This window comes from Mandrillus leucophaeus, unplaced genomic scaffold (assembly GCF_000951045.1).
Source record: "Mandrillus leucophaeus isolate KB7577 unplaced genomic scaffold, Mleu.le_1.0 Scaffold59, whole genome shotgun sequence".
NCBI classification, from domain to species: Eukaryota; Metazoa; Chordata; class Mammalia; order Primates; family Cercopithecidae; genus Mandrillus; species Mandrillus leucophaeus.
The window spans coordinates 3,799,418-3,810,435 of record NW_012106363.1 but is presented as its reverse complement, the minus strand read 5'-3'; positions in this window follow the sequence as shown (position 1 = coordinate 3,810,435).

Here is an 11,018-nt window from a genome sequence, read left to right as displayed (position 1 = left end):
GCCCCCTTCCTTCTATCCATCCTTTCAGGAGAAATGGGAATCTCTTTTCCATTTGGGAGCTGGTCCAGTTTCCCTGATCTCCTGGGTGGCGATGGGCCTGGAGTCCCCGGTGGAGGAGGTGCCCGTTCCCTTCCCTCAGGTCATCAGGGTTGTAGAAGGAGAACCCCATGGTTCCTTCCCCTGGGGGAGCCCCACTGGGAAAATTGGGTCAGTAAGGGAGGGGGACCAAGACTGGATGGTTAAGAACAGAGGCTTTAAGCTACAGAGAGTCCCAGCTCTGTCACCTTCTAGCAGTGTGACTTTTGGTAAGTTACTTAACCTCTCTCTGAGCCCTGCTTGTTCCCATCTCCCACCCCCACCCAAGATGTGAATACTAATAGGACTTGCTTTGCAGAGTGATTGTGATGACAAAATGAGATAGTGCTTGTAACATGCTTGACATGGTGCCTGGAACATAGTAAGCACTTAATAAATGGCATTTACAACTGCTGTTATTATCGGGGGACGAGAGGGGAGGGGTTTCAGCGAGGGGGAATTCCTACTGCCATCCATTCACCTCTGCCCCTGGGAGAACTGCCTCCTAGGAGGGCAGAGGAGGAATGAGGCTGGAGAACTCAAAACATCGCTGGTCACCACTATCCAAGAGCTGGATGCGGGCAAGGTCCCAAATGCAGAAGACGCAGCACAGTGCGTCTGAAGTCAGCTGCAACTGGAAGACGGGAAAGTGTGTCCAGAGAATGTCCAGGGTACTACAAGGGTCTCAGCTACGGGAAAGCTGACTCGGGCTTCCCCTCCTTTCTGGGCCACTCACCTTCCCTCTCCCCATATACTATTTTAAGTCATGCCTCCATGTTTTCTCCCAGCAAAATGAGATTTAATTAATTCAATTAAAGCAATTTTGGGAGCGGCTCCTGAAGGCTTTCAATGTGAGATAATTACAAGTAATTTGCTGCTGTGAAGAGGAAAAGGGCACATGGGGTCTGAGGGGAAGGGAGGTAGCCCCCTCCTCACCAAATACACACAGATCTTGAGGGATTCCACACTGCAATCTTAACTGCCCTCCCATTGGCCAAATTACTTGCAGGTGGGAAGAGGGAGAATGTGGTGGTGGTTGAGGGGGAAGACACCCAGTGACAGGCCGCCCCTCCTCCACCCCAAAATCTGAGGTGGGGGTGGGGAGCTGGTTGTTGCCCGACAAAATGTCTGCAAAGCCATAGCAGCTGATTACTCAGCTCCAAACCTCATTTGAGTTTGGATGCCTGGACTTGCTTCTGGGATTGTATCCAGAGAGTCAATGGAATGTTATCCCGGTAGCTGAGGCCTGTGTAGACGGGGGCCTTGGAGATCAAGGACCTCCCCAGAATTTATAAGGGACGTGGGTAAAGAGAGGAAAAGTCTGAGAAAGTGGACAGTGATTTCCTGCTTCCGCCAAGAAGCTGACAGGACTCTCATTTCTCTCCTCCCCTGCTCAAAGTCTGTCTAGTTTCTGCCTGGTGTCTAATCTCAATTCCTCCCATTATAGTGATGGCAAAGCTCCTCTCAATTGAATGTACAAGGCTTCTTCCTTCCAAAAGGCATCCTACAGGTGTTTCCCATCCCCACTGCCCCCGGGATAACCCTTTCCTTCCCAGGCCTCACTTGGCCAGGAGGAGGCAGGAGGGGGACATGATGGAGCTGAGAGGGAACTAGAGGTAGAAGCTGGGAAGCAGGGGGTTAAAACGAGGTGTGGGGATGGGCTTCAGGCCTCTGCAAAGACCGTTTCAAGCCCGCCCATGAAGGAGCTGGCTTTCAAGAGACTAGGGTTCCCCTTGACCTGGGAGCCCCATTCCAGGAGGTGAGTAATGTTTTAATAATGATGGTTGAAAAGAAAAAGTCACCGACCCCAAAGTGTTTCTCTTTCATATCTTCCCCGCTCATTTCAAGGTGGGGTAAAGAGGAAGAGTTCCTTCAGCTCTTGTTTCTCCTCACCTCACCCCACCCCACCTCGTGCTCCTGCCCCTTCTCTGAGCAGCATGGCTGTTGGACCTGGGGAGCCGGGAGAAGTTCTATCAGTGACTTCTTGGGTGACTGCTGTCTCTCCTTCCAAGATGAAAACACTTTGAGAGCGACAAGTGGCCTCTTCACCATACTTCCGCTTCCCCATTTCCTGGGCTGTGCAGATTGCTTAAAAAGGGGGAATAGGGCCGGGCGGGTGCGGTGGCTCACGCCTGTAATCCCAGCACTTCGGGAGGCCGAGGTGGGCAGATCATGAAGTCAAGAGTTGGAGACCATCCTGGCCAACATGGTGAAACCCTGTCTCTACTAAAAATACAAAAATTAGCCAGGCATGGTGGCGGGCAACCTGTAGTCCCAGCTACTCAGGAGGCTAAGGCAGGAGAATCGCTTGAACCCGGGAGGCAGAGGTTACAGTGAGCCAAGATTGCACCACTGTACTGTAGCCTGGCAACAGAGCCAGACTCGGTCTCAAAGAAAAAAAGAAAATTTGGTGGTGGGGGTGGAAATAAAAGGCCCTTCTACTCCTAACCTCAGAATGCAAAGGCCCCAGAGAAATGCTTGGAGACAAGCAGGTCCAGGGAGCCAGGCACACAGACAGTGCATGTGCACACGTGAACCCACAGAAGATATATGCACACAGGCAGGCGGACACACAAAATGGGGTGCAGGGAGTGGGCAGAGCCACACGTAGACACATGTGTACATGAAGCATTCCCATGGTTGTACATGGACATACACAGAGAGATGCCCTCGCAGCTTATATACTCACAGAGAAAAGCACAGCACAGCGAAGCACCGAAAGGGAAATGCCCAGCGACTTGACCATAGGCAGAAACAGACGTGCATGCCCAGAAATATACAGACTAGCTTCCTTGTGTGCAAGCACATGTGTGTAGGCGGGGGGTAGTCTCTTTTTCTCTATCTCTTTCTTCTCCTGCCCCTTCCCTTTCTCTCTCCCTTTCCTAGCTCTGCATCTATCTTCTGGGAACATTTCCCTGGTGAGTGGTTGAGGAGAGAGGCTGAACAGCCACAGAAATCTGATAATTTTATTCTGAGTTGATTGTTTGTGTTCCCTGAAGCTTTGCCTACTTCTTTTCCTAAGCTCTAGCAAGAAGAGCTTCTGTCCCCAGCCCTTCCTGGTACAACTCATGGCTCCCAGACATGTCTTGGAGTCCAGCTCTGCCACAGGAACCCAGAGGCTATTTAAGGGGGCTTAAGTGGCCTTTCCCTCAGAAGTCTCCACTGATCCTTCTGCCCCCTTTCCCTGACATTGACTCCCATCCAGGGAAGCAGGAAGGGGCTTGGGATCACAGAGTGGTGAGGAAGGCACAGCTCTGCGAACCAAAGATCTGTACCTGATACTAATTGCTGTGTGACCTTGGGCAAGTTACATACCCTCTCTGCAACTCAGATAATTTCTCTTGCTAAGTTCTGGGTGCAGGGACCAGAGTGGGCTAATGTGTGTCTACCACCACTTTCCACTCTAGTCTGGGGCTTTGTAAGGCAGACCCTGTCTCTGCCATTAGACTAAGCTCCCCTGTGCCGCAGATGGGATGCATCCTATAGCTGGCTCTTCCCAGCCCCCCAGTTTGATGATGCTGAGGTACTCAGCCCCACTGGCGCCGTAGGGGGCATGTCTGGCCAGCTCAGGAAGGGGAAAGGAGTCGGCCCCAAGCTTCCTCCAAACATCAAGCTTTCTGATTCAGTGTCTCACAGTGCCAGGCCTTCGGCCTCTCTGGCCCAAAAACGGAGAGATGACTTCATTTCCAGGGGAGGGTGCCACTCTCTGTGGAAGAGATTCCTCTCAGCTCTGTATGAACCATTCCTTTCAGAGTTTAGTTGCTCGGGGTTAAGCCTAAGGAAGATCATTTTGCCGCCACATGAGATTTAACTCAAGCCTGTGGCCCCCACTCTCTCACCCTCTCCACCTCCAGCTGATGTAACATAGAGGCCACATCATGAGGTTGGAGCACACATCTGGATTATCCCACTTTCATCAAGAGGTTCCCTGGGCATCTCCTCCACCTACAAGCCCATGCCATGATTATCTTCTCTGTCCTGGTTTGTACCTTAGCCTGACCCATTCAGACTTGTACTCTTTCTTCAGGCTGGAGGTTGCCAGAGAGAGCTGCATGGGCCTCCCCTCTCGGACTAGGGACTCCAGGGCGCCCTGGCTTCTTTCTCTGCCTGCTCACCCCTCCCTCAACCCTGATGCTCCCACTCTCTTTGGGGTGGAGAGGCTCAGCTCATGGGGTTGGGTAGAGGCCTAAGAGGGGAGGGGGCCACATGGCACTTGCCAGGCCATGTCCTTTCCACTGCCCGCCTTGCCTGCCAGAGAGCCACGAGACCACTCCTCTCGGGCTGAACCCAGGAGCTGCTTTCTCTGTCTCTGCAAGCTGGGGCCTGCTGCAAGCTCCTCCTCCCAGCCCTGGAGCCGCCGGGAATTCTTTGCTCCAACAGATCCTGGGGGAAGCCAGACTGCAGGAGGCTCCTGACATGCCTCTGCCCAGCTCCTGTCACATTCCCCAAGCCCAGGGGGATCAGCTGGATCCACCAATGCAGGCCTCTTCCACCCCTTGTGACCCAGGTCTTTGCCTTAGCTCCTCAAATCCTTCTACCTGCCTTTCTAAACCTTGAATTCTGTCTTGGGACTCATCTCTGACTTTGGATCCCTCCCATTCCCAGCCCCTTGGCAGCCCTATCCAAGCGATAATTGTTATTCCCCCAACCCCCTTGAAATAAGATTTACCTCCTCCTCCATAGAGCCCTTATAAAGTCTTCAAGGATTTGCACTCTGAGATGCAGGCACTCAATTGAGAGGGCTTTGGGCAAGTCACTTCACATCTCTGGGTCTTTATTTCCTCACCTATGCAGTAGGGCCAATGATCAAATGATGCCTCCAAAGGTCATGGAGACAAGGAGAGTGCACCCCTAGTAATTTGTGAAAAATACCAGGTATGCTAGGAGAGATAGTGGCTTATTCCTTCACCCTGGCTAGACCAATGGTGCTGGAAGTGTCTCTCTTTCCATCCCCCTGACTTCTCTGACCCACCAGTTCACCATATAATGGAGAATAGTCTAGTTCTACCCCCAGGAACACAAAACAATGAAGAGCCAGATTCCTGATTCAAGTCCAATTCGATGGCCTTGGGCAAGTTTCTTAACTTCTCTATACTGCACCTTTCTTACCTGGAAAATGAAGATGAGAGCATGTGCTTCTTAGAGTTTTTGTGGGGACTATAGGAGTTGAAACACAAAAGTCAGCCAGGCACGGTGGCTCATGTCTGTAATCCCAGCACTTTGGGAGGCTGAGGCAGGCAGATCACTTGAGGTCAGGAATTCAAGACCAGCCTGGCCAACATGGTGAAACCCCGTCTCTACTAAAAATACAAAAAAATTGGCTGGGTGTGGTGGCGCACGCCTGTAATCCCAGCTACTTGGGGTGCTCAGGCAGGAGAATCGCTTGAACCCGGGAGGCAGAGATTGCAGTGAGCCAAGATCGCGCCACTGCACGCCAGCCTGGGCGACAGAGCGAGACTACATCTCAAAAAAAAAAAAAAAAAAGTCACAATAATACAGTAAGTATTCAGCAAGGATTCATAATTATTAGTATCTCTGACTGACAAGTAAGGAAAACACTCTCTGTCCACAAGGAATCTTGCCCAAGTACCAGCTCCTCTATTGCTCTTCTCTGCTTGGAAGTCCCTATTCCCAGGTGTCAGGGTGGCCGAGTGGTCTAAGGAAGTCTCTATTCCCACCAAGCATCTTTTTGGGTTGGAGCCACCTGTGAGTAAAGCCATGGAGTGGGCTATCTTCCTCAGCCACCCTGTAGTGTGGGTGATGGGCTGGACAGAAGCTGCTTTGTGACTAGTAGAGGAGGTTGTGCAGGAGGCTGGCTAAAGAGTGAGGATGTCTGACTGTGCTCCCTGGTCTCTCTGAACACCTCAGGTGGGAAGGCAACTGAAGAGGGAAGTCCATACAGTGCCTGCCTGAGTCAGAGCTAATGCAGAGGCAGACAAGGCCCCTGACTTCTTCATTCATGAAAGATTGCCCCCTCCTGTAACCCCAGATTTCCTCTGACTACGCAAAAAAGCAGAGATAAAACTATCTCTGGCTGGGTGCGGTGGTTCACACCTGTAATCCCAACACTTTGGGAGGCCAAGGCGGGTGGATCACTTGAGGTCAGGAGTTCAAGACCAGCCTGGCCAACATGGTGAAACCTCGTCTCTACTAAAAATGCAAAAATTAGCCAGGTGTGGTGGCACGTGCCTGTCATCCCAGCTACTTGGGAGGCTGAGGCAGGAGAATCACTTGAACCTGGGAGGCAGAGGTTATGGCAAGCCGAGACTGTGTCACTGCACTCCAGCCTGGGCAACAGAGTGAGACTCTGTCTCAAAAAAAGAAAAAACAAACAAAAATCTCTTTTTACTGATATTTGATTGTATACTTAGAAAACTCAAGAAACTCCAGGGGAAAAAAATTTCTAGAATTAAGAGAATTTGGGCATAGTGGCTAGATATGAGCTAAATATAAGACATCAGTAGCTGATCTTTAGTATAGCAATAAATAAGGAAAAATATTCCTTTTAAAATGGAAACGCAAAACAAAATCTTAAGCATATAGACGTGGAGGCCGGATCTTTAACTGATCAGTAACTGAGATACATAAACCCCTGTCATCATCCCTTCTGCTGGTTCTAGGCACATGGTGGTTTCCTGGGTGATCATCCTTCTATTATCTGAACCATGAGATCAAGAAGCACTTTTCCAGTAGAGGGAGAAATTTTGTAGGTGACCTCCCCTGACAGAGAAGAAAGGGTCAACTTTGGACTCATGGAGGGTACATAGAACTCCCTGGGCCAACTGAGGAGGGACACTGAGGAGTGTCCTACTTGCTCATGGCTGATTTAATCTAAAACTGACAGTACAGGCCAGGCACGGTGGCTCATGCCTGTAATCCCAGCACTTTGGGAGGCCAAGGCGGGCAGATCACTTGAGGTCAGGAGTTCAAGACCAGTCTGGCCAACATGGTGAAACCCCATCTCTACTAAAAATACAAAAATTAGCCAGGCGTGGTGGCGGGAACCTGTAATCCCAGCTAATCGGGAAGCTGAGGCATGAGAATCCCTTGAATCCCAGAGGCAGAGGTTGCAGTGAGCCAAGATGGCACCACTGCACTCTAGCCTGGGTGACAAGAGTGAAACTCCATCTCCAAAAAACAAAACAAGACAAAAACCTGACAGTACAGTTTGTTGAGCTCCCATCATTGTGTTAAGCCTTTTATATGTGTTATCTCATTTAATTTCCTCAGCAGCCCTGCAAGAGAGATATGATTAGCTCCATTACATTGATGAGGGAAAGTCAGGCTCAGAGAGGGCAAGTGACTGACCGGAGGTTACACAGTCTCATTGATCTCACCAACAAAATGGGATAATAATGCCACTGACCTTGGCAGGTAGCTGTGAGGAAGAAATGAGACACTGCCTGTGGAAGCTCCTGGCATAGGGCTTAGCACACAGTAGGTCTTCCGTTAGCACCGTCCCTGCCCAGATCTTGGGAGGATCTCTCTGCTCTTGGGAGCAACTGTCTTCTGCTTGCCTTCTTTTCCAGCCCCCCTCCTGCTCCCTCTGGCCTTCTGACTTCTTCAGTTGCCCACCCTCCCCTCGCTGAAGGCACATCATCCTCCCCTACTCACCATCAGTGGTTCCTGAGCTCAGGGCAGGCCTGACTGACCTGGGGGGTGGGTGTGGGACAGTGCCACACACATTGCATGACGTGGCCAGGCACCCTCAGTGTGCAGGGAAGGACGCGCTGCTGCCAGGTGCGAGGTGAACTGCCTGGGGTAGGGGACACCCCTCCCCCGCTCCAGCTAATCCTCCAGGGTGTGGAGTCTCTGTTCCCTGCTGACTCAGCAGACACTTCCAATCCTGCTCTGATTTGCCCCAGGAGACAACCCAGGAATTTAGGCCTCGAGGCCCCACCCTCTGTCCCCATCCCCAGGTTTGTCTCCTTCCAGAGTGCCTATCCTGGCTGCCCGACCCCTAAGCCCCTCCTCTGACTCCTCATCTTAGGCAGAGGTAGCCAGGAGACTCCTGGCCTTTCCTTAATGCTTCCTGGGCCTCTGAGCTTCCCAGGACACTCCTGGAGCTTAATAGGCCTGGTCCATACTCTGTCCCACCCCCAAAAAGCCTGCTAGATTCCCCAACCAAATGGGCCAATTGAAGAAAAGCATTCAGGGACGTCAGATCATTGGGACCACCTGCTTGTGATCCAGGGGCCTCTCTTGGTTCTGCAAGGGTTTGAGAGCCCACTCAGCAGTGCCTGTCCAGATGTAGCCTGGCGTAGAGAGAGGGGCCTGAGCACTAAGAACACTCACCTGCTGTGTGATCTTGGGCAAGTCACACGGCCTCTCTGGGCCTGCTTCCTGATGATTAGAGGAGAATGCCTAGTGAGAGTGCGATCACTGTCAACTCCTGCAGTTGCTCAGGAGTAGCAATTGGGTGCTGGGCTCTCCTCTTGTCATCTCATTTAACCCCCATCAGCCTGGGGAGGGGCAGTTATCATGTCCCCCTCACCCTCACAGCCCCTCCCCTGATGCTGACAGAGGGACTAGGAGAGGGGTCCCAAGATCGATCATTTCATGTCATCATTCATGCATTCTGTGTTCACTGAGCATCCTGCTATTCCAGCCTGTGCTAGGCATGAGGTGAGGGTGGGGGGTGTCCAGGAGAACATGCCCCAGTCCCTGACTTCATTCCTGATGCCCCCAGTTCAGATTCTTCCCTAGTTCTGCCCCTAGGGACCTTGGTATAAAAAGGCATTTCCAGGTCCTTTGCCTTCCAGCCCAGCAACCCTCCCCAGGGGGAACAAAAATACTGCACGTGGTTCATGCCCATGCTATGAGCTAGGGACAAAGCAGTAAGGAAGGCGCCATGCAGGCTCTGCCTCCACAGAGCTAGGATGGAGCCTGCAGAGAGTCACTGAGTTAGTGGTGACAAGCACAGCCCAGTGACAAAAGAGAAAGGCAGGGGCTGGGGACCCATGTTGGAGATGGGGGAAGGCTTCCCTGAGGAAGAGGCCTCAAGGGCTTCTGGTGGAGAGGTTGCTGGGCCCCTTGGAAGAGCTTGAGGCTGCCCTTCCCTGACTTCCTGGCCCCGGCCTTCTCCCGCAATCCCCCAACCTGCTCCCTCTGTCCCCAGCCCCACTAGGACCCCATCAACATCATCCTCCTCCCGCCTGGGGCCTCGGAAACTCATGTCCAAAGCACTTTTTGCCTTCGAAGTCTCCAAGTCTCAGGCTGTTGGGTAGTTGGTAAACAGCTTATTAAGGTGATTAACACTGCAATTAAAGCTGGAAAAACAGAGGCCAGGGTGCTGGCTGCTTCCCCTTCTTCTTCTCCCTCCATTCTCCCCTTTTCCTCCAATCCCCTCCAGGCTTAGTTGATGGAACTCAACCAACGTAGCCACCTAGAGCCCTCATCTAGGGTCTTGGAAGTCAGGGGCTGGGAGGCTGAGTGTCAGGGGCCTTTGCCAGCTGTCTAGAATCTTCACCACTTTGCTCACATTACCCCAGTGGCTCTGCTGGACTAGGTAATAAGCAATAGGGGTGGTGTGGTGCTGAAGGGTGTGGAATATGGAGGCTGAATTGGGTGGGGTCTCTCAGGTCCCCTAGTATCTGGGACCCCCTCAAGGGAAGGGTCCTCAGGGAAACAGAGACCATCCTTCTCATCCACTTCCCTAAGTGAGAAAAGCAGAAGCTACCTCCTCCCGAAAGAGGCGCAGGAGCTTCCTTACCCCAAGCTCAAGGTGCTGGGGCATCTTCCAGCAAACCTGAGGGTCTGGGAATGGCAACACCCTTACCCTTCTCTTAGCTTGACACCCAGGATGGATCTGGGGACCCTCTGGGTCTGCGGTTTCCCTCCCTGCACTGGCACCAGCATGATTCATAAGGCAGCTGCGATCAGGCTTCACAAGCCTCACTCCTCTTGACCCCATGGAGTCCTGGAGGGGGAATATGTTCCCAGAATCGCCCCCTCATCTTTGCCTATCGTGCTTCCATCTTCTTTCAAGGCTTCCTTCAAATGCCTCCTCCTCTATGCAGTCTTTCCAGGCTTCCCTCCCACTCACCACCAACTGCCTTGCCCTTTCCTCTGACAGTCCGTCCTGTCCTCCCTGGACTATGTCAGGTGTGCCCAGCTTCAGGCCCCTCCCGAGTGGGTCTGCCTCTGGCCCTGGAGCTCTAGCACAGGGTCTGTGCCTTCCTTTTCCAGGCTTTGGTTATCAGTCAGACCACCTCCTGGAACATGCCTGAGATATAGCAGGTGCTGAATAAATAATTGGTTGATTTATTCCTTTTTTGAGTGCACCTACAGATGGGTGGGTCGGCCAATGTAGCAAGTGCAGCCAGTAGGCTGGGTCTGAATTGGGGGTGTGGAGTGATGGATGGGGCAGGAGGCAGGTTGGGGAGCAAGCCCCATCTCCCTGGTCACCATTAGCAGCAGCCGCTTCCATTAACTGAGTAGTACTCACCATCTGCTGGAGACCTTGTAAAGTATTTTACTCACATTCTCTCATTTAATCCTCTCAACAACGCTGCTGGGTAGGTAGCATTATCCCTACATTACAGATGAGGAAACTGAGGCTTAGAAAGGTTAAGTGACTTGCCCAAGGTCACACAACCAATAAAGTACTGGAGGCAGGATTCAAATCCAGGTCAGCTGACTTCAGCACGCACATTCCTGACTGCAACATTAAGCTTTCCCAGGACCAGCCCTCCCCTCTCCGTTTCTCCTCCCAGGGAAGAACTCAGGGAGGAGGACTGGCCAGCTGGGATGGGTGGGGCTGCGGTGGCTCCAGCTTTCAGGCACTCTGCACTGGGATGCCCAGAGATTCTGAAAAGCCCACCATTAAGAGCACCCATTCTCCAGACCTAGGGTTCAAATTCTAGCATTGGCAAGTAAGACGTTATGTGACCTCAGCAGAGACTCCATTTCTCTTGCCTCCGTTTTCCCACCTGATAAATGGG